Genomic DNA, 25,351 nt, shown 5'->3' on the forward strand with positions numbered 1-25,351 from the left:
TTGTACATCTTGGGGACTACTTGGCATAACAGTTAGCATCCCTTACTAATTGAGATGTTTACCCAGAAAGAAGAGTTTAGTTCTTTAGTTTGGTTTTGTTTATTCAGAATGTTTAATAAACCAAGTTTACTTCTTAAAAAATCACAAAATGGAGGCAGAGTATGGAGATTTTATAGATTCAGTGAAAAATTTAGCAATAAATTACTAATATACTATTTGACAGTATTTTATAGCCCTAATTGTGAACTCAATTTGAATGTATGTACTGAGAAGTTCGTTTTTGTGTAAATATACTTAAATACTATTCACCGGAAACAGTTTTGTCATGTTGTTGCTGATTTGACAAGAGGCCAGTTCAGTCTTTGATCTATTTCAAATAGTCTTCATCTTAAATTAAGTATATATATATTTGTCACATTTCATATGGTTTAATGCTTTCTGCCTTTTTTGACACTTCTTTCATTCTTTTATTTTTGACAGAAATGAGATTTTTTAACCTGTGCAAGCCCCCTCTCTGTTCTTCTCAGATGATTTATTCAATTTTTTAGTAGTTTTTGAGGCACTATGCCAGGTGCTATGATCATCTGTCTCATTATCCCAAAAGAGAGAAGTGAAAACTTTTGTCTGTAATATAACGGTTTAGATGGTGGCAAGATATAAAATAATACACAGACATCAATTGGTTTCCTATTAATATTCTAACAAAACAGCCAGTAAGAAAGTAGAATGGAAAAAGATACCAATCCTATTCGCCATATCTCAGTGTAGTGCTTCTCAAGGTGTAGACCACACATCACCTACACCAGGATGGAGGAGGAGGAGGAGTACAGATTCCTGAGACCCATCTAAGACTTCCTAAGTCAAATTCTGGGCACATACACCAGTGAATCTGAAATTTTAAACAATTTTAAACAAACCCCCAGGTAGTTCTTTTGTTCTCTAAAATTTGAGATTTCACAGTATACTAAATAAGAGGAGACATTGTGTAAATTTAAGCAAATTATTAAACCTATAGAGGCTTCAGTTTCTTTATATGTAAAGAAGGAATAACAATACCTACATCACAAGGCACTTTGGAAGAATAAATGAAATACCATAGGCAATGTGTTTGAAACACTACCTCGTACCCAGTGACTACTCACTTGTTATTAGGTATCAGTATTAAATATTGAAACAAGAAGCTAAAATATGTAGAAATAAGCTTAAGGAAGAAGATTTGGGTCTTTAAAAAACAAACAAAATTACTTAGCAATACTTTTTAAATTCATATAAATGGCGAAGCATACTATGTTCCTTCCTGCAGCAGAGGTGGGGAAAAGAAGGGGAATGTAATATAGTAAAAAAAATCAATCTTTTCAAAATTGATTTTTAAATTTCAAGTAGCTCTCTACAAAATACCAAACCAAGGCTTTGTAATTCAACATGAATTAGATGACACTTAGATGAAGATAAGTGTCATCTTAAAGAAGAACAAGTAGTATAAAAAAATTTTCCAATCCTCCCCCCAGCCACACACCAAATGCAGAAGGAAGCATAGTAAGGACCACTTTCATTGTAAAACATCATAATGTACAGTTACAATACATTTAAGAGCATAATATCATTATCAAAATGGGCAGACACACCAATGAAAGTAAAGAGAAAATACAGAAATCTATGTAAAGATATAACTTAGAATATGATAAAGTTGGTATTTCAGATCGAAGGGAAATAGGAATTATTTAATACATGTTAATTGGGTTATTGATTAAGTAATTAGAATAAAAATAAGTTCTCTCCAAATTAATTTCAAAATGGAATAAAGAGTCAAATTAAACTATAAAAAAGAAAATTGGAGTATATAGAATAATTATGTGTCTGGAAGCAATCTGTATATTATGCTTATAGAAAAAATATATAAGATTAGGGAATTTAGGAAACCATGATTGATTAGTAAAATGTAGGAAGAGTAGGCAAGATAAGAAAGAAGAGGTAGTGGAATATTTTTGATCTTTTGATTATAAGAAGGAGAGAGCCAGGAACATTCCACCAAGACAAGAAAATATTCTAACCCTAAACTGCATCAGTACCACTTATGGTTATCTGGGTTATTGGATACTCTCACTGTGCTAATGATATAATAATTAACAAAACAGCCATCAAATCATTTAAATGTAGGGGCCCCTGGATGGCTCAGTTGTTAAGCATCTACCTTCAGCTCAGGTCATGATCCCAGGGTTCTGGAATCGAGCCCCGCATCGGGCTCCCTGCTCCGCGGGAAGCCTGCTTCTCTCTCTCCCACTCCCCCTGCTTGTGTTCCCTCTCTCGCTGTGTCTCTCTCTCTGTCAAATAAATAAATAAATAAAATCTTTAAAAATCATTTAAATGCAATAAATATTAATCAGAAATGGAATGGTGAGTAGAGTTCCAAAGATCTCTGTGGATCAGACTCTCTGATAACTACAGTGGCCCCACCATCCTAACATGGTGGCTCTATCTTCTTTTCATATTTCCTGCCTTATGTAGGTCTGTGATTTGACCTCCAAAATCCCAGCATGTCCCCATACCTTGTGAAACAAGAGACCATTTTAATTTCACAAGCATCTACAGCCAACAAAGAATAGCTATAAAAGCACTCCCCTCTCCAATGTGTGTTAAAGATTTGCTCTATTCCTAATACTTTCATAATTATATCTATCTTTGAGAAGGTAACAATGTTTTCTAGGCTCTCAGGGGACATAATTAAGAAGGATGGGTGGGAAGGATACACATGACAGAGATAATCTAGCATATGAATCTTCTAAAGGACAGATGATCTTTCTAATTAGTAATAGGTGCAAATTTTCTGGAAGTCAATTTGATAATCGACATCAATCAGTTGGGCAGTACACATATGTTTTAACCCAGGATTTTACTTTTTTCCCAATTTTTTTTATTGTGGTAAAATACACATACTAGAAAATTGATCATCTTAGCCATTTTTAAGTATATAGTTCAGTGGTAGTAAATACATTAATTATGTTGTGCAACCATCCATCTCCATAACTCTGCATCTTATAAAACTGAAATTCTATAATCATTAAGTAATAACTCTCTAACTCTCCATTCCTCCTCCCCCAGGTCCTGGAAACCACCCTTTAGATAGAAACCATCTACTTTCTATCTCTATGAATGTCATTACTCTAGATATTTCATATACTCTAGGTACTTTTTTGTCTTTTTGTGACCGGTTTATCTCACTTAGCATAATTTCTTCAAGGTTCATCAGAATCGTCTTCCTTTTTAAGGCTGAGTATTATTCCTTTGTATGTATACATCACATTTTGTTTAATCTGGACATTCCATGTTCTATGAACATGGGTATACAAATATCTCTTTGAGACCCTGCTTTCAATTCAAATATATATACCAAGAAAAGGAATTGCTGGATCACATGGAAATTCTATTTTTAATTTCTCTGGTAACTGCCATACTGTTTTCCACAGTAGCTGTACCATTTTACATTCCCACCAACAGGGCACAAGGGTTCTAATTTCCCCACATCCTTGCCAACAGTTGTTTTCCATTTTTAATAGTAACTATCCTAGTGGGTTTGAGGTGGCATCTCATTGTAGTTTTGATTTGCATGTTCCCAATTATGAGTGATGCTAAGCATCTTTTCATGTGCTTTTTGGTCATTTCTCTATCTTTTCTAGAGAAATGCCTATTCGTCCTTCGAGTGAGGTTGTTTGTTTTTGTTGTTGCTGTTGTTGAGTTTGGGGAGTTCTGTCTATATTCTGGATGTTAATCCCTTATCAGACAAATAATTTCCAAATGTTTTCTCTCATTCTGTGAGTTGCCTTTTTACTCTGTTGATAGTGTCTTTTGATGACAAAATATTTACAAATAAATTCAACTTGTCTATTTTTTCTAATGTTACTTGTGCCTTTAGTCATATCCAATAAATCGTTGCCAAATCCAGTATCCTGAAGATTTTGTCTTGTGTATTTTTCTGTGAGTTTTATTATTCTGGGTCCTACCTTTAGATTTTTGATCAATTTTGAGTTAATTTATGTTTATAATATTGGGTAAAGGTACAACTTCATTCTTTTGCATGTGGATGTCCAGTTTTCCCATCAGCAGTTGCTGAAAAGACAGTCCTTTCCCTCACTGAATGATCTTTTTTTGTTCACACATTGTTTTCTTGACTTTCTCTATCTCTTCCGTTAGGTCTTTCAATAGATTTAAAACAATTGTTTTAAAGTTTTTGTCTAGTAAATCTGCCATCAGGTCTTTCTTTAAGAATGGTTTCTATTGATTTATTTATATATTTTTTGAATGGGCCATACATTCCTGTTCTTTGTATGCCTTGGTATTTTTTTGTTGTTGAAAATTGGACATTTGAATGAAATTATGTAACTCTGAAAATCAAATTTTCCCCCTTCTCCAGGCTTGCTCTTTTTTTTAATATTGTTTTTGTTTTTATGATTGCTGTGGATGGTCTCTGGGCTGCGGATCAGTCTGAGATACAAATTGAATGCCTCAGGTTTTTACTGAGTCTTTCTCTGGGCATGTGCAGTCACTTTCTAATTTTCCTCATATATGCAATTGCTTTCGAATGTTCTAGTCTTTAATGTGTGGCTCCCAAAGGGAAAAAAGAAAAAAAAAAATGGGGGAAAGGATAAGGTGCTGGCCCTTTAAACATTCTCTAAGTCACTTTGGTGAGGGAGAGAGGGACTTACAAGGTGGGCAGCAGCAACAATAACTGCTCACTCTGTCTGCACCTATGTGATCAGAAACAGGAATCAGTAATGAGACCACACATCCCTAATATTTGGAGTACAGGGTCCTTTTTGCACACCTTGGCTCCTGCAAGCTGTGTGTGAGCTGCTCCAGGAACATGTGCATGGCTCCCTGCCATGTGACTGGGAGTGGGAATGGCCTTTGTGCTAAGAACTGAAATGGACTAAAATTAACTGTACTTTATGGTCTAAGTCTCCCCCGGAAGTTGCAAGCCTTCAATATACTCTGGAATTCCAAAATGGCTTATGAGAAGGTTCTGCCAGCGTAATAGTTGCCTAGGTGGGAAGATGGATTCCTGGTGCTTCCTACTTCTCCATCTCCCTGGAATCTTCTGTGCAATTCATTTGTAGCAATTTTTTAGAGAGAATTCTTGGATATTTTAAAATATGTCTGAGTAAGACTAGGATACTATTGATCATTGCACAAAGTAAAATCTGTTTCCAATAGTACAAAATGACCCAAATAAATTATGATATATTCATAAAATATAATACTATGACATTAAAAATCATGTTATAGATCAAGCTTTTTATTAGAAAAATATATCATGAGGGTGTCTGGGTGGCTCAGTCGTTAAGCATCTGCCTTCTGCTCAGGTCATGATCCCAGGGCTCTGGGATCGAGTCCTGCATCGGGCTCCCTGCTCAGCAGGGAGTCTGCTTCTCCCTCTGCCTCTCCCCCACTCATGCTCGCTCTCTCTCTCTCAAATAAATAATTAAAACCTTTAAAAAAAGAAAAATAAATCACGTACATTGCTAATTTTCCAAAAAAATATTGGATTGGTTTGCAAAACATGAAAAATAGTATGATTGAATTTTTGTAAACTAAATGTTTGTGTGTGTGTATGTGTGTAAAACACAGGTCCAATAAATTGTAACCTCTGTGCATGAGAAAAGTCAAAATCCACCTGTACTGGTTGTGCATGAGACATTAAATTGCACTAAGAAGAGTCAATTGCATTTCCATTTGTATTATTTAAATGTAATTTTCACATTCTTATTTTGGAAAAAGCCCACACCATAAATTTTGTGTCTGGCTTGGCAAAAGCTAAGAAATAAATAACTCAAAAAGATTTTGGGGGGAACTCATTCATAATAATTCAAAAGTTATGAGAGAAGGATGGGCAAATTTGTAAAGGGGCCAAGAGAGTTTTGTGAGAAACAGAAGAAAATCTCTTCCTTCTGTTTTGAAGTTCAACATTATGGGAAAATTCCCAGTGGGTGGAAATACCGTGTAGGCAGCCCACTCGCTCTCTCAACAAGATAATCACCACGTGAGATGCAGGATAATGGACTCATAAATTGTGCTGAACACTAGGGCATCCAGGCACAGCACATGGCTGATGCTAAAACTCGACCAACGCTGCTTCTAACACCTCTCCGTCTAACCCAAGCTCATTGTTTGGGGAAAGCACTGTTCTAAGTGATCTCGGGCAGCTAAGTTATGCGGTCATGACTCGGTGTGTGTGTGCATGTGTGTGTATGCATGCTCACGTGTGTTTGTCCTTATACGCTGAAAGAGTTCTGTGGTGAAGCATAATATGGAAAAGCAAGAGCAAAAGGGAAAAAAAGCAAATAGAAAAATGCCAACAGTAATTTTCTTAGAGTAGTTGGTGACTTTGCTTGCTTGTTTTAGAACTTATTTTCTTCTGTGTTTTGGAGACAACTTTGGAACCATGCCAGTCATAAAATGGATTACTCTCCCTTCTACTAATTTATGCAACACATATAAGATACAAAATTCAAAGTAATATTTTTCTAATCAGCTCACAAAATGGTTGAGGCAGCTTTTGAGCAAACTATATTGTTTGTTTGGTTGATTGGTTTCTTTTTTCTCTCTCATTTCTGCATTCTGAGAGTATTTATTCTTTCTGCAGATCTGTTTTGGGGGAACGATCATTTTTGCTGACTGCTTTCTGAAACTGAATCCTTTGGGAGCAATACCAGAGAGAGATAAGCCTCTAAAATTACACAGGTTTTGTAAAAACAGAATCAGGACACCTATTTTACCCCTGCTTTCATGAATGTGGGAGAAGAATATAAGGAACAGGTTTCCTGTTCAATGCATGTGTGCCCCCGGTATAAGCCTTCTCCCTGTGCTTCCTTTTAAGGACCTAGGTTTGAGGAAATCTGTGGAAACTCCCATCCTAGACAGCAATAAAGGAAGAATTCCTATCCAGTCACACAAATTCTTAGTTTCCTTCTGTGCTTGTTTGTTTCTTTTGTTTTGTTTTTCACATTTTAGTGAGGATTTGAAAGTTACAAAAATGTGCCAAGCAGTCAAAAGGTAAAATTAAATAAAATTAATTGTGAAACTGTTTATTTTTACTCATATAAGCCCTGGGTCTTTATAATAAAAGAGAATCAGAAGAATTTTGGTTAAAGTGGTAGACCATATTTGTTTCTTTTTTTCTCTTTTCCAAAAATCTGCTAAAATGACAATAAATAATTTCTACAAGACCTTAACCCATGGGGACAAAAATTACAAGAGAAAAGAACAGTAGGCAAGAGGTTTCAACTAATATTTTGAATACCCAAAGTGGATAGAGGTGTGTTGGCAACCACGGCAATCAATGGTCTATAGCCAAGCACCTGCAGAGGGGACTGGGGAAGTGAACACAGCCACCCTTCTCCCACAGAAATCCCATGGGCTGAGCACCTGTAAGCACCAGGAATACAACAGTGATGATGAGAAAGGGAACTGAGAAAGAGGAACTGACAGAAAAGTGTAGAGCAATTCGAACCACAGACTCTTCCCCCTCCCTAGGCAACGAGGCAGGAATTAAAAGTTTGTTACCTGAAAACACTTCAAACCTATGGAAAGAAAATAAATTAGTGGAAGGTTATAAAGGAGACTACAGAAACCTCAGCCAGCCAGCAGTCTGTCCTCATGTTGGACCCCCTCATCTCTACCCCTCTCCACTCCAGTCACAAGATAGAGGCTTCTCTGAAGATATTAAGCAGCCCCAGGGAAAATGCCTCCAGCACTGAAAACTGAAGGCACCCCCCCCAAAAATGTCCTCCCACAACCTAATCTCTTGAGAGTGGTTTATTTTTTCAATTGCAGGTGTTCAATAAATAATTGCATAACTAACTCATTCATCCAATAAGCATTAAATAGTTGCCTACAATACTCTAGGTGCTATGGATAAAGCAATAAATAAAGTCCCTCTCTTGTTGCAACTTATATTCTTGTAAAGAAATGACCAAAAATAAACAAAGAAATTAATTAATGAATTTTAAAAAGACCCAACAAATAGATAATATGGCAGTTGGTGGGAGGGTATAGGGAGAACCAAAGCAGGGTAAGGACATAACAGTATTGGGGTGGAAATTTACTGTTTTATGTGAGAATGTTCAAGAAGCAGCAAGGCAAGAGGAATGTAAGTGCGAGGGAGAGTCCAAAAAGCTGGAACCCCAGTCACATGACCTTTTTTAAAAGCAATGATAAGCCCTTTGGCCTTCCTCAGAATAGCTGGAAAGCCACTAGGAAGTTTCAAGCTGAGAACAAAAAGGATCAGACTTGCATTTTCGAAGGTTCCTTCTTGCCAGTGTGTGGGGAAGAGACTGTCTTTGTTCTGCTCGCCATCCCATGAGGAACAGCAAGGAGGCCTGAGATTTGTAGCTCCTCACAATTCCAGCAGAGTTAGCTTTGCTGCCTCCTGGCAGAGTTAGCCAGAAGACGGTTGGAAAAGGTGGGGAACAGGCAGAGGGAGAAGCTAGATCTTTTTCCCCTCTTTCTCGGTTTCAGGCAGCAACTTTGTGGTGCCAGAACTCACTGTACAGACCCCACATGATTCTAGATTTCCTGTACAACAGCTGGTTTTCAGAGTCTGGAAGCATCATCTCACCCACTAGTACCCCCAGCCTTAGGGTCATTTCCCCACAGTCCCATTCACCTTTTCAGTTCTCCCATCACTATGTAAGCAATTTTCTGTAAAAGTCCCTCTATGTGAAGTACCTAGAGAGGTTGTGGTTGTCCTAGCTGGACCCTGATTGATTCAGAGTCTACTGCCATTATCCGGGCAAGAATGATTGAGGTTTGGACTAGGATTCGATGGCTAGAGACCAAAACAGGAAAGCAGAAAAACAGACACTCAGGGATCGAGGGAAAATTTCCAAAAAGTTATAATTACCTTTGGAGAGATGCAAAAATATACTATAAACATGAAAAAGAACCCAATGCTATGATAAGAAAAAAAATAAGACAATGTTATTTAAAATTGAAAACATGATAGATTAAACAAAAAAAATTAATAAAAGGGTGCTATGAACTAAATGCTGGTGGCCCCCCAAACTATATTTTGTAGCCCTAAACCCCAATATGATGGTTCTAGGAGGTGGGGTCTTTGGGAGGTAATTAGATTTAGATAAGGTGTTGAGGATAGGGTCTCCATGATGGGATTAGTTCCCTTAGAAGAAGAGAGAGACCAGAGCCCTCTCCCATTCTCTCTCTGCTATATGAGAACACGGCAAGAAGATGGCCACCTGCAAACCAGGATGGGAGCTGTCACCAGACATGGTATCTACCAGCATCCTGATTTTGGACTTCCAGCCTCTAGAACAGTAAAAAATAAATGTTCCTTGTTAAGCCACCCAGTCTATTGTATTTTTGTTATTACAGCCTGAAATGACCTGGACAAAGAGTTGAAGTCTAAGAAATTACCAAAAAGCAGAACAAAGCAATGACAGAAACTAAAATTAGCAAAGAAATGGAAATCAGGGACTAATCTTGAAAGTCCAGTTTCCCATAACAGGATTTCAAGAGTGTGAGAACAAAGAAATCAGTGAAGCAGATATTATTTAACAAAGAATACCATATTTACTCAACTTTCAAATCTGTAAGAAAATGTCAGCTGCCTGATTTCAAATTTTTCCATACATGAGCAATTAAAAGCACACAGGAACTACACCTTCAGTCTTACTACACAACAGAGATTACCATAAACGTTAAACCCAATTCCAAATTCCAACAAAGCTTCTACCATCACCAAGCCTTTGAGTGTGAAGACCAGGGAAGGGGTGACTTAAGACACTTCGTGGAAGTGTAGAGAAGCATAGCAGGTGTAGAAAAGCAGAATAAATCACTCCATAAAGAGAAAGTTTGGGGGCGCCTGGGTGGCTCAGTCGTTGAGCGTCTGCCTTCGGCTCAGGTCATGATCTCAGGGTCCTGGGATCGAGCCCCGCATCGGGCTCCCTGCTCGGCGGGAAGCCTGCTTCTCCCTCTCCCACTCCCCCTGCTTGTGTTCCCTCTCTCGCTGTGTCTCTGTCAAATAAATAAAATCTTAAAAAAAAAGAGAGAGAGAAAGTTTGACAGTAAAGGTCAAAATACTTAACATCACTCAGGACTTGCTAAGTCACAGTGCTAACTGCAGAGCAAGGCTGAAAGTGAGTGAGACCAAAATGGTGGCCATAAGGAAGCAGAGCTTCTGTGAAAGAATCTGCTTCATAGAAAAGAGGTTGGTGCTTTTGGAGGCATAAGGGAAAGAGGAAATAGGAAGGGAAGTTAAGTGTTCTGGGTAGAAGAATATTGTGTTAATGTTATAAGTTCGAACAGTAAAAAGAAAGCAGCTAAAAAATGGGACGAGAAAGGGAAAAGTAGAGTAAAATAATTAATTGTTATCTAGGTAATAAGTAGGAGTCAAGGATACTTCTAAAAACTGATAGATGAGATAGTAAAATGTTAATTACAAAAAAGGAACTGGGAGTACAATAAAGGAAACTTCTAGGATAATAATACAAGTTTTCCTAAATACCAAATGAAATTATTTTTAAAAAGCACTAATGGACATATCAAAGAGACCATATGACAGGAAAACATACATCCACATAACTGAATTATGCCAAAACCATATGAATTTAGAAGAGGAACCCAAGCTCCAGAAAAGAACCCAGCCTAACCAAAACCTCCGTTGCAGCCCGGGAGACCCTAAATGGAGGACCTGACTAAGCCACAACTGAACTCCTGACCCACAGAAACTATGAGAATTTAATGAATGTGGTTATTTTAAGGCACAAAGTTTGTGATGAATTAGTACACAGACATGGAAAAAGAATACAGAAGTCTATAAGAAAAATAAAATAAAATAGAAATGATGTCATTATGTGCTTAGAAAATACTGCTCTTTTGATGGAAGTAAAGATATTGGAATATGCGGGAGAAAATTATGTAGAAATAAATAGAGAAATCAGTCAATCAATCAGAGATAAGGAGTATTAATTCCAGGAACATATTAAGAATTTTAAATTTTTTTTTTTTTTTTTTTTAAGATTTTATTTTTTTGCGAGAGAGACAATGAGAGACAGAGAGCATGAGAGGGAGGAGGGTCAGAGGGAGAAGCAGACTCCCTGCTGAGCAGGGAGCCCGACGCGGGACTCGATCCCGGGACTCCAGGATCATGACCTGAGCCAAAGGCAGTCGCTTAACCAACTGAGCCACCCAGGCACCCCATATTAAGAATTTTATAAGAAAGGAGAAATATTAACCATGTGGCTCAAAAGTACATTTTAATACTATTATAAATACTGATATTGATTTATCTGTAAATTATAATGTAACTAATGTGGGATACAAAGGCCAAAGAAATGTAGCTTAAATTAAAATCTCCGTATAGCTTGCAGCCCGCTCTAGGTATCTGAAACATGCAGAGCATGACCTTCCTCAAGGAACTCATGGCCGCCTTAGTATCTTAATGTTTAAAAGTAGCCTTATCTTGGCAGCAGTTGGCCCTTCAAGGTCCTGAAAGCCTTCCTTTCAGATTCCTTGGAGACTTGCACTATCCCTACCTCCACTAATTAAAAAGTATGCAATCTCTCTTTCTCTCTGGCAAATAAATAAACAATAAAATCTTGAAAAAAAAATATATATATATATAAAAAAAAAAGGACGCCTGGGCAGCTCAGTTGTTAAGCATCTGCCTTCAGCTCAGGTCATGGTCCCAGGGTCCCAGGATCCAGTCCTCCACCGGGCTCCCTGCTCAGCAGGGAGCCTGCTTCTCCCTCTGCCTGCCACTCCCCCTGCTTATGCTCTGGCTCTCTCCTTCTCTCTCTCTGGCAAATAAATACATAATAAAATCTTTGAATATATATATATATTTTAAAAAGTACACAATCAGTTACTCCTCAGAATCCCAGTATTGCTCTTTCTGCCCACAGGTCCTGTCCCACGAATAGGGAAGGGGTGAAGGTATAGGCAGGAAAGATAGGAGGCCCCTGACTTCCCTGACTAGGCTCCAAAACTATTCCTGGCAGGTGGAGATGCTGAGACAGAACAAACCATGGGAACAAACCAAGATGGCACACAGTCTCAAGGCCACAAGCTTCCCAATCAGTTCTCAACAAAATACCGGCCACTAAAAGCCCTCCGTGGCAACCCATTCAAGTCCCTCCTCACACTAGAGAGCTTTTGTCTTTCCTTTCCGATCTCCCCTTCACTTAATAAACCTTCACATCACTTCATCCTTTTTTGTCTGCGAGGTTTCTTCTTCGACTCCGTGTGACAAGAACCCTGCAATCCTGCAACATAACTGCGTTGGGTGATGTGGATTGTAGGAGAGAAATGCAAGAAGCCAATGTACTATGTCTAATGGGAATGAATCAAGAAAAAAAATAAGTTTTTTTGTTTTTGTTTAATGTGGAGATATACCAATGGAATTGGCAAGAAGAGTTGAAACGGATCACCCCCCGGGAGCAGGTCTTTCAAGGTGGGAAGAGATGGCATAGAGTGCTGCTATTTTTTATAAGACATTAACAGTTTTACTTGAACTATGTGCAGATAAATTTTTTATTGTATTTGGTTTTAAGCAGCGGCTTACTAGACCCACCTCTTAACCACTCATTTTCAAGTTTACTTTCACATTTTACATGATTTTACATGTTTAGGAATCTCGCATGCCAGTTAATCAACACAACCATTATTAAAAATTGAATTCCATGAACATACAATTAAGTAAATTATGCTTAAAATGTAATAAATACTCAAAACTCATGACTTCCTAACTATTTTACTACATTTTACTATCGGTATATTTTTGAGATTACTTATGGCTATTGTGTTTATGATAGAAATATGATAGAATGGTGTGAAATGTGCATTTCTTCCCAATTTCTCACTACTGACATCCAGTTGTAGTCTGAATTGGCCATGGTGGGAGTATTTGCAGCGTGGAAATGAACAAATGCCTCAATTCAGAGCTTGGTTATTGTGTTTTTATTGTCTAAACTTCATAAATTGGGGAACAAAATGTTAATAATCAAGACTAAATTTAACATTGTGCCACATTTGTAGCTGCCATCATGTGAATAGCACAAAAGTCTTCAGAAATACTCTTCCAGTGTTTGAAAACTATTATTCAATTCAGCAAAGAAGCTCCCTGACATATGAGAACAAACATCTACATTGTTTCACTTCTGCCTCACTTGTTACCACAATGAAAACATCAACCAACATTCTGTCAGAACTATGCTCACTCCTCAGTTGCAAGAGTAGATTGGCTACAGATAGAACTAAGTTTAGCAAAATATCAGCGAAAGCCTTCTCTGAGAAATCAACTGACTACTTGGAATTTCAATGAAGAATATTGTATATTTTATTATTATTTATAAATTAATGCTGCAATCCCTTATATCAATAAAATCTAGCGCGCCTGGGTGGCTCAGATGGTTAAGAGTCTGCCTTCGGCTCAGGTCATGATCCCAGACTCCCGGGACCGAGTCCCACATCGGGCTCCCTGCTCAGCGGGGAGCCTGCTTCTCCCTCTGCCCCTCTCTCTCTCTCTCTCTCTGTCTCTTATGAATAAATAGGTAAAATCTTTAAAAAAATAAAAATAAAATAAAATCTATAAAAACTTCTGTACATATTAATACATGCCTTTTTTATTCATAACCCCAGTTGTTAAAATGTACTAACATGTTAGGCATACTATAATTCATTGAGCTCTATTACAAGAACTTTCTGTTCCCTCATTTCTCTGTGTCCAGGATTATGTATAATTTTAAATAAATAAATTGGAACCTCCTTGTCCAGAATTAAAACATTATGACATTCCAGATTGAAAGTGGCCCCAAAATGAAACACAATAAATAAATGCTGATGCAAAGTCCTTAAAAGTGACTTGCCTTATATTTCAAGAGCCTTAAAAATACTCAAAATTTTTACCAACTAGTTATACATTTAAATACATTTCACAGTTGGGACATCTAGGTGGTTCAGTCAGTTAAGCATCCCACTCTTGATTTTGGCTCAGGTCATGATCTCAGGGTCCTGAGATTAAGGCCCATGTGGGCAGTATGCTGGGTGTGGAATCTGCTTAAGATTCTCTCTCTCCCTCTCCCTCCCCCCCCCCCCCTTGCACGTGCTCTCCCTCTCTACAAATAAATAAGTAAATTTCACAATGGAAATTATTGGAAAGGTGAATAGTATCTATGTAATAAGATGTTCATATCATTACTCACAAAAACAAAAGTTATGGGAAATTCAATATTTAAATTTAGGTAAGGGTTAAAGTAATCATAATACATCTATGTGGTAAAATACTCTGTAATTAATAATGAGGTAATTTTTATGAAATTACATAATTTACAGTAAAATATTTAAAATGCACACAGATAATATATAAAAATCTCAAATATCAAAGAAAAAATAAATAGAATAAAAAATAACATCAACCTGTTAATTATTATTACTGGGACGTGTGGTTATTTTCATTTTTGTATCTTTTCACATATCAACGATTACCAAATTTCTCCAATAGTACTCTCATAATGAAGAAAATATAACATTGAAAAATTATAAAAGGAAATTGTATAGAACATTTTCTGATCCTTGGAGAAAGAAGAACTTGCTATATTTAGAGACCATAAGGTGATGAAGAAATTACATAAATAGGCAAAAGACATAAACTAGTGATTCATTTTTTGTAAGAATGTGATATAGTAGTAAACAAGGACATGGGAAGATGCACAATCTCAGATAGTAGTGAAAAAGAGAAATAATATAAAATTAGTAAATAAAGACTAAGGCAGCATATGGACAAACTGACATGAAACAGTATCAAAAACGTCTGGATTATAAACTGGAATGAGGCCTTTTGGAAGTACATACACACATTATATTTGTGTGTGTGCGTGCATATGTACATACACATACACATACACCTGCATTTACTCATCATTCCTTATCACCGATGGAAAAACTTCAGTTCTAGATTTCTATCCTAAGAGAATTCCAAAACAGATAAATTTCTCACAATGTAAACTACTAGAGAAGAACCAAATATATAACAGGAAAATGGTAGGTTTAATCACATACATACAAACATATACACACATATTCACAAACGATGTACATATGTATTATTATCTATTATACACCCAGTTAAACTGTGTTTAAAATTTTTCACTGAAAATCTTTATATCTGAATGGGGAAAGTATACAGTATTATGTGAAGTGAAACATAGTGTAAAATCGTAGAACCATGTAGGTAAAAAGTAATAATTAATACTCATTAAATAGTGTATGTTGAATAGTATGCTCAATGTTCAAACATTTAATTTCATTTAATCCTCACAACTCTGAGTAGGTACAAATATTACCCCAATTTTATAAATGATAGAACTTCATAAACTAAAAATGACATATAATAATAGTTGAAATAAAATATAACAGAAGTTAACAAAGGATTGTTTTCGATTATGAGTGAGTGTTTCTTTTTTTATGAGTGAGTTTTTCTTATTTTTGCTACTCTGTATTTTTTAGAGAATCTTATAAATTGGGAGCTATTTTTTTGATAATTGGGATAAAAAGCAATGCACTTAATTTTTAAAGTGGTTATTTGGCAATAAAAACATACATCAAATAAATACAGTAAACAATGAGAAAATATTTGATCTCAGATAATAGCAATAAAGGAAAACAAGTAGAAAGGTCATAAATAGTGTAATTGTATATTAATAGATCAATAGAATGTCAAGAACAAATACACATTAAAATGTCATTTAATAAGATAGTATTTTTAGTCCCTAACAGTTGTGTAAGAATATTTAAGGTAAATCCAAACAAATTAACTTCCAAATCAAACAAAAAATAAAACTGTAAAAATCTAAAAAAGGAAATCCAAAGTAATATAATAAAATATTTATCAGATCTGTATCATGAGAGCAATCTCAGCTTTGAAGCAGTAGAGGAAATCACAGAGGGATAAAGAAACATATTGGAATAGAAAATATTTACAATCTGCAGAAGGAAAAAAATAAGAAGGAACAAACCAAGAAAAACATTTTTTTTTTAAATTGGCAATTGGGAAAAAGCATTTATCAATTTAATTTTGCATTTTAATTGACCTTTATATTAACATCCCATTAGATATTTTGGAAAATATTAAAATATGTCACACACAAAACTGTATACAGGCTTACAAATAGTAAACGAAATGTGAGAAAATATGCTCCTAAATAACCAAAATACAAATTAGAGCAATAGCTAAGTGTCTTTCACTTAATAGCAAAAAATATTGTATAAAAATGATACAAGCACCCAATGGATGTGATTACCATGAAATAATCTTGACTCAAATTTTACAGCCTTTTAGGAAAATTTTGTAGCACAAAATAATCTCACATTATTTGACTCCATACTTCCACCATGGGACTTTCATTTTATGAATTTATTCTAAGCCCAGTGAATTTAGTATCATGCTATTCTCACAGCCGACCTGAAAGATAGGTGTTACAGTCCCCATTTGGCAAAAGAGAGAGTCAAGGCTCAGAGCAATTTAATAAGTCTTCCAATACAGTTTTCAGAACTTTATCTCTGCTTCCGAAGATCACGTTTCTTGCACTGATGCATGTTACTGCCAAGCAGTGAGGAAGTCCCCAGACAGTCTCCAAGGGACAAATGGGGAGCTGCAAGTTTCATATCTGGTAGGTCTGCTGCCATACTCCCATAGATTCAGGCTGCCTCTGTGGATCCACATAGTTTATCACTTACATTAAAAGCCAGATGGCATGGTGACATTTCCCCATGTCCTTCGTTCCACAGGATGACACTGAACCAGAGGGTCCAGGTGACAAACAGCACGGGCAGTGGGTTGCGCAGCCGCGTGGTTTTACAGGTGTGGTGTCGCATGTTTTACTGACACTAGAGGTGCAGATGAGAGAGCCTCACAGCAGCCTCCTGTAAGATAGGGATGAGGATGGGCAACTGCCTTGACATGTGCCTACAAGGCTGCTTATCTCCCCGTGTGCCTGTGCAATAAGGCATGTTTGCAAAGACTTGGGTCAGGTTGCGGTGAAGCCTCCCTTACTTGACCTATATGGAAACGTGCAAGATCATCAGGGCCCTACAAGGAAACTAACGTCCATGTTGCTTTTTCTTTCTTTCTGCCTGGTGCCTGCTTTTTCCTTATTGATCCATGTTCTACTGTTATTACTGGATAACCATCTTTCCAGTATGCCTCCAAATTCAAAGTGGCATCCAAATCTATTTAGGGTTTCTGGACCTGATTTGTGCAGTGTGAATGCTGCGGGGCCATGCTGCTGGCAAGGCTACCGACATCCCTGGGGTCCACATACAGGGTTGGAATGAGCTACCGGTGTGTATTGAACAGAGTCACAGAGCTTGAGTGTGGATTCTCCACTTGGAATATAACTAGTTGTTTTACTAGAAGACGCCCCATTGCAACCACCACCATTACCACATTGCACAACTCCATGGGCATCTACTGAGTGGGACTGGTTTTATCCAGACACTGTTTCAGGTAAGTGTTGTCATCTGTCTGCTGGATTCTCTCTGTCAGCAGCAATCATGAGGCAAGATGAATTCTTGGGCTAGAAGGTTTCTCACAGCAGGGGCTTCTACAATACCTGCTTATATGGCTTATGTGATAGGACATCTCTACCGAGATGTTTTTATGGTCAGATAACTGCTGGATAGAAAATTCACATAGTGCAAGGGGCAAAACCCCTGAACTTCCTTTTTTTCTCTACTTGTGGGCTCTGATAACCAATATCTATCAACAGCAGTTCACTGAGTAAAGGTATTTGTATTAGTTTCCTAGGGCTGTATAACAAATGATCACACACTGGGGGCTTAAACCCCAGAAATGTATTCTCTCACAGTTCTGGGGGCTGGGATTCTGAAATCCAGGTGTGGGCAAGATTGGTTCTTTCTGGAGGTTCTGAAACCCTGAGAAAGAATTTGTTCCATACTTCTTGCCTAGCTTCTGGTAGTTGCCCGCGATTCTTGATTCTTGGCATTCCTTTGCTTGTAGATGCATCATCTGATCTCTGGCTCCATCTTCACATGGTGTATTCATCAGGGTCCTCCAGAGAAACAGACCTGATTATGCAGTTATGCCATTATTGAGGCAGGCACATCACAAGATCTGCAGGGGGAGTCAGTAAGGTGGAGACCCAGGAGAGCCAGTGGTGTAGTCCCAGTCCAAGTGAAAACCTGAGAACCAGGAGAGCCAATAGAGTAGGTCTAGTCTGAAGGTTGGGAGGCTTCAGACCCAGAAGAGCTTAAGTTTCAGTTTGAGTCCAAAAGCAGGGAAAAGGCTGATGTCCCAGTTCAAGGCAGTCAAGCAGGAAATAATACTCCCTTACTGCATGAAGGGTCAGCCTTTTTGTCTTATTCAGGCTTTCGGCTGATTAGGTGAGGGCCACCCACATTAGGAGGGGCAGTCTGCTTTACTAAGTCTACTGATTCAAATGCTTATCTCAACCTAAAATACCCTCACAAAAAAAACACCCAGAATAATATTTGGCCAAAAATCTGGACCCAGTCAAGTTGGGACCTAAAATTAACCATCATGCATGGCATTCTATCTGTGTGTCTGTGTCTTAAACTCCCCTTCTTATAAGAGAATCAATCAATGGATTAGGGCAATTAATAGTTATTAGTTATAATTAATTGTGACTTGATTACATCTACAAAGACTCAATTTCTAAATTAAATCACTTTTACAAGAACAGGAGTTAGGATTTGAACATATCTTTTTGAGGGACACAATTGAACCCACAACAAGTATCAATAGATAAAAGCCACTCAACGTCTAGCAAATTGCATCCTCATGGGACAATAGACCTTTACTGGAATCATTTGAATATTTTGATGAAAGATAGGAGCAGAGGCCACCTATGCTGTGGCTTTCTTGGCATCCACAGTGAGGGCTTTATCAACTCTGAACATGTTAAAGTGAATTTGATCTGGACACAAAATTGTGTAGTTCCTGGAATGTTATAGCGACGATTCCAACCAGACAAGCAATTTCCCTTTCCTGATAGAGCCATGATAGAAAAACAAGAGGGAAAATACTGGTAGTTATGGCTGGTGTGGGTGTAAAGTGGTACAACCACTTTGGAAAGCTGTCCGGCAGTGTCTACTAAAGTGAAACACACGGCTACTCTGTGACACCACAATCCCCTACTAGATATATACCCAAGAGAGATGAGTGCATACTTGCACCAGAAGACATATACAAGAGCATGCACAATTGCAAAGAACTGGAAACAGCCCAAATTTCCACCCACCAGAAAAACCAATAAATGTATTATTGTATGTTCATACAATAGAACACTTACCAGCAATAAAAATAAGAATGAACTATTGATACCACAACAACATGGATGAATCTCACAGACAAGTATGGAGCAACAGAAGCCAGACAGAAAGACTTATAAGATGTATGATTCATTTGTATGCCATTCAAGAATAGGCAAAACTAATAGGTGGTGACAGCCATCAGGTTGTAGTTACCTCTTGGAGGGGGTACTGACTAGAAAGGGCACAAGGGAACCTTCTGGGGAGATGGAAATGTGCCACATCTTGGTGGTGTTTCTATGTGTGTATATGAATAATGTAAAAACTCATTAAGCTATACATTTAAGATGTGTGCACTTTACTGGGTGTATCATGTACCTCAATAGAACACTAAAAGATGAACGTATTGGAGCCCTACTACATGACAAGCATTATTCTAGGCGCAGCAGTACAATAAAACAAAGTCTCAGTTCTCATGGAACTTACATTCTAGGGAGAGAAGACATTTTATAAACTAATAAAAACAAATGTACAAACTGTGTGTGTGTGGGGGGGGTGCCCACACATATACAGAAAGAGAGAAAGAGACAAAAAGAGAATGAGCAAGAGAGAGGGAATGGCATGGTGACAGGTATTGAGTGAAAATTAATTAGATACAAGGAGATAAATTGATAAGGTAGCAGTTAAGCAGAGGCCTGAGTGGAGTACGGAGGCAGCCAGGAAACTATCCAGATGGAGGAACGTTCAGGCTGAAAGACCAGCAACTACTGAGCTGGGCTAGTGTGGGGACCACAGAGGAACAGCAAAGTCACTGACGAGAGTGGACCAGAGTAGGAAAACTAGAGCATGGGAAGAGTGAGATCCATGGGGATGTGATGGAAATGGTGAGATTTAGGAATATTTCTGATAGAGCCAGTAGGATTTGTTGATGGATTTGAAGTAGGATTTTTAAAAAGAGCATATTTTTATTTGGGGTTTGATTGTCTCATAATGCAGATTTGAAGGAGAAAGTCAGTTCTGTTGTGACCTTATTGATCTGTGATTCTTACTGGATATCCAAGTGCCATGCGCAGGCAGGCAGCTAGACAAACATGTCTAGACACAAGAGTGGTCTACACTGGAAGTTTCTATTTGTAATTTCACGGCATATATTTGTTTTTTGCTTGTTTGTTTGTTTGTCTTTAGATAATGGGGCTGGATAAGATCAACAAGAGAGAGCCTGAGGGGATGGAGAGGTTGAAACGGTTGGGTTTAAAAAGAAACAACTGCTATAGAACTACCTGACTTCTTAAATTATGTGCCTGCATACCTTTGATAAAACAAAACCTAAAAATAAATGTAATAGTTAATTACATTTACTCTCACAGTTAATTAATTTCTGTACACATTATATCCATATCTTCCCTCCAAGTTCATTTTTCTTCTTGCTGAAATACATCTCAATATTTCAGCAGTTGTCAAACCTCTTGGTCTTTTTATATCTGAAAATATCTAAATTATCTTGAATGCTAATTTAGTTGATATAATGGGATATTCAGTAGGAAAACTCAAGGCACCAAAGTCCAAAGTAACTTCTAAGACAGACAACCCACTTAGGTGTACACATTTTCACAGGAAATGGTTCAGCAGTTTTGAACAACCTTGTAGATGTCCCAGGGGGAGGACTCTGTCTGCCATCCTACCTGGGGCAATCGTAGGGTGAAGTGAAGCTGAATCCTAATATCAAATTCCAATTGGATGATAGGGAAAACATAGGATGTGGGCTGTGAAGTGGACACTGAGGATTGGCTTCTGAACCCCACCTGGGAAATGTGAAGAGCCAGAGATGGCAGGTTAACTGCTAACAGGAGAGCTAAGGGAGAGGTGACCAGATTAAGATCAGCCAGCAACCCCAGAGTTGGTCAAGGAAGCGTGAACTTTACTCATGGGCCAAATGTGGGCCATGCCCTGAGAACGCTGACGTGAGTCCGTTGAGGTCCTGTCCATCAGACTTCCCATGGGAGTGGGGCTTCAGTACCAGAGGCTGAAGGTGGCACATTAGATTCTTAGTGGGTAAAGGCAGAGGGTAAATGCAGCTACAGGAAAGAGAACATCAGGCCACGCCTGTGCATGTGAATCAGAGCCAGCTTCAAACATTACTCAACCCAGAAAGTAGAGAGCTGGCTCTTAACAAGTCCATTGAAAATTTCCTGTCCCCCTACTTGGCCTCTTCCCCACCAACCTCAGCTGGGAGGAGGAGAGTGACATAATTTTGAACGAAATTAAGAGCTTTAACTATGGGATAAGACTGGCCAGTGTAAGAACTGGTTTGAAAATGTGTTTCATATCTTGAAGTGCCCATAAAACATTTTAGTAATTTAAGAGTGCTCAGAAAGATCATGAGGCCACCCATTTTGAGAGAGGAAAAGGACTTCTTTCCCTGGAAATATTTAAAGGGAGAGTGGCATACCAACTACATTTCATTTGCAATGATGTCATTCTCCCAGTTGAGCTTGTCCAACATACAGGCTAAATTAGTTACATCAGCACTTTGAAAATATGATCCCCATTTACCAATGCCTACTGTTTGCTGCCAGTATGTTTATTCTTTTGTAAATTATTGCTCATTTTCCTCAGCATGCATATTAGATTTTCTTTATATCCTGAATATTCTGCAGTATGTTATGAGTCTAGGTGTGCATTTGTTTTTCTTTAACTATCTTGAAGAGCTTAGATTGTTCTTTTGATCTCAGATCTCAAATAATTTTGTTTGATTATTTCAATGCTGAAAGTTATCTCTTAAAATATTGTGTCTTCATCATTTCTTCTATTCTGGAGCTCTTGTCAAATATATATGGGAGATTCTCAAACTGTTACCGAGTCCCTATATTACTTCACATTTCTGGTTCTAGCTCTTGCAGTAACACCTGAACTAATTCCTTAGCACTAGCTTCTAGTTCACCATTTCACTATGCAATTGTGTCTAGTCTAAAATCCCTCCCATATAGTTTTTTAAAGTTTTATTTCTAAGATTTAACTGATTTTTATTTATATCTTACTGTTTTTAGGTTTTCTGCTTTTTAAATATATCATTGCTCACATTTTTCATAGAAGCTATTTCTTTCTATATCTTTTCTTACACTCTTAAATATAATTATTGCAAATATTTGTCCAACTATTCCAAATAACTTTATCTACAATAAATTTAATATTTTATTTCTTAATATTGTCCTATGTCTTTTATCATAAAAGATTCTATGCATTTTATAAATTTTTGCAAGCTTGTGTTTGGAGAAGTTTTTGTTTGTTTTTCCTTTTATTTTCTTTTTCTTATTCTCTCTGTTTACCTATTTTTATGTAGAGATTTTTGTGTTTCCTCCACTTAGTCTCCCAGATACCAGCTTAGAAATAGGTAATTTTAGGAATCCTAGTCCATATTCATATTGGGGACAATATTATTTGAACTATGTGTTTTGGTCAATGCTATTAAGCAAGTGGGTGTATTGGTCCCAGTGTGGACATGAAACTAGGCCTTTGTCCAGCTGACTTCCAATGCCAAAATCTTCTAAAAATAAGACTTCATTTGTTTTTCTGTCAGAAGGCTCACCTCTCACCCAACTTCAAGTTGTGAGCCTGGTTCTAGAATCTTTACCCAGCAGTGCTAAACCCTGCCATTGCTGTGGCCATAGCCACATTCCAGTAACCTTTGTCATCAACTTATTTCCTGTTTTGTATTTTTAAAATATTTTTTCTATTATTGTTTTGAGTTGAGGATGTAGAAAGCACCAAAGCATGAACTTAGTATAACATTTCAACAAGAATCTCATCCATTCTAACTAACTGAGTTGAATACTTGGTTCATTTATTTCATCTCTCCTTTTGAAACAAAAGCAGCCCCAGCTAACATAATAAGACAAGAAAAAGAAATAAAGCATATACTGATTTGGAAGGAAAAAAATAAAACAGTCTTTGTTTGTAGATGACATGATTGTCTATGTAGAAAATCTGAAAGAATCAGCCAAAAAACTCCTGGAACTAATAGCAAGGTTGCAGGGTACAAGGTTAATAATATACAAAAGGTCAGCCATTTCCCTATATAACAGTAAATAAACAAATGGAATTTAAAACGTAAAATGCAATACCTTTTACATTAGCACCCTGCAAAATAAAATACTTAGATATAAATCTGACAAAATATGTACAAGATCTATATTAGGAAAACTATAGAACTAATGAATGAAATCAAATAACTAAATAAATGGAGAGATATTCCATGTTCATGGATGGGAAAACTCAATATTATCAAGATGTCAGTTCTTCCCAACTTGATCTATAGATTCAATGCAATTCCAATCAAAATCCAAGCAAGTTATTTTCTGGTAATCGACAAACTGATTCTAAAGCTTATGTGGAAAATCAACAGACCAAAAATAACCAACAGAATATTGAAGAAGAACAAAGTTGAAGGACTGACACTACCCAATTTTAATACTTACTTTAAGCTACAGTAATCAAGATTGTGTGGTGTTGGCAATAGACAAATAGATCAATGGAACAGAATAGAGAGCCCATAAAGAGACCCACATAAATAGTCAACTAATCTTTGACAAAGGAGCAAAGACAACACAATGGAGCAGAGATTTTTTTTTAACAAATGGTGCTGGATCAACTAGACATGAACATGTAAAACAAACAAACAAACATAAAACAGACCTTATATAACCTGAAAGATTAACTCAAAATGGACCACAGAGCTAAATGTAAAATATAAAACTATAAAACTCCTAGAAGATAACATAGAAGAAACTCTAGATGACCTTTCATTTGGCGATGACTTTTTTTCCCCCCACAGGGAGTGCTTCTATGTTAAAAAGTTTAGGAGGTGGAAAGAGCTCTTGGAGTTGTATTCTGAAGATTTGTTCAGGAAGGCCAATGTTAGCAGGCTTCATCCTCTCGGGGACTCAACAGCAGGTAAGTAGAGGACTGGGGACAACAGCTTCTTCTGGAGGAGAGAGAGCCTAGTGGAGATTAGTGTAGAATGCACCAGAAGCTCTTTTATGTCAAACTTCCTTTGGGATCCAGCTTTACCAATAAGTTTGTTGCTTCTGAATATAGGGTCTTCTCATCCATGCTTTGAGCATCACAGAAAACAAACAATTTCCTTCCTTCAATTTTATCAAGTTGGCTATTTATCACGACAACAGAACAAAGGGGGATTGACCTTTTAAAATTAATGCTGAGATTGTCAGTCACGACAATCCCCCAACTATAATTGCAGATATACCAATAATAGCATCAATCATGGTTGCAATGGCACCTCCATGAAGGAATCCAGGTGCTCCTTGCAGGTAAGGACCTCCTTGAAATATGCAAACTATCCTTTCTTTAACATGATTATGGAATATCACATATTCAAGGCCCAGGCCTTCCTTAAGGCTTCTGGGGAAGAGCTGGGCCTATGACACTTGTTATTTTACAGGCTTTGTGTCACAAAAAAAAAGGATTTGAAGTCTTTAATACTTCAAGTTGATTTACATTTATATGAAAGCAAATGTTTCTAGAAGCCATCTTCACATTTCTTCATGAACCAATTAAAGAGGAGTCTCATGTCCTTGCTCCAGCTGGACATGGGAAAGAATGGTTCCTATTAATGATCTCAGAAGAAAACTACCTCTGCACAGCTGCATGGTCCGTCACTAGGGGGTAACACCTCCCTGTGGGGGAACAACCCCACTCACCCCTCCCAGGCAAATGCAGTTACAAGGAACAGCTCCACAGCATGGCCCCCAGGGTGCCCAAGCTCTACCAGGATGGCTGCCTGGCCACCTTTCCACTCACTTGCTCCTATCCATTCATGAAGGGGTATGTAACAACTGGCAATGACTTTTTAGATACAACACCAAAGGCACAATCTATGGAAGAAATAGTTGATAAAATGGACATCATTAAAATTAAAACGTTCTGTTCTTTAATAGACATTGTCAAGAAAAATAAAATAAAAAGACAAGCCAGAGACTGGAAGAAAATATTTGCAAAGACATATCCAATTAAGAACTATTATCCCTGGGGCTCC

The 25,351-nt window shown here is 37.4% G+C and overlaps 1 pseudogene; it reads right to left on the reverse strand.

Moving 5' to 3' along the window:
- Positions 1-24,333: 24,333 nt before the first annotated feature.
- LOC110592646 lies at positions 24,334-24,907 on the reverse strand (annotated as a pseudogene).
- Positions 24,908-25,351: the final 444 nt, after the last annotated feature.

Source organism: Neomonachus schauinslandi, chromosome 12 (assembly GCF_002201575.2).
Source record: "Neomonachus schauinslandi chromosome 12, ASM220157v2, whole genome shotgun sequence".
NCBI classification, from domain to species: domain Eukaryota; kingdom Metazoa; phylum Chordata; class Mammalia; order Carnivora; family Phocidae; genus Neomonachus; species Neomonachus schauinslandi.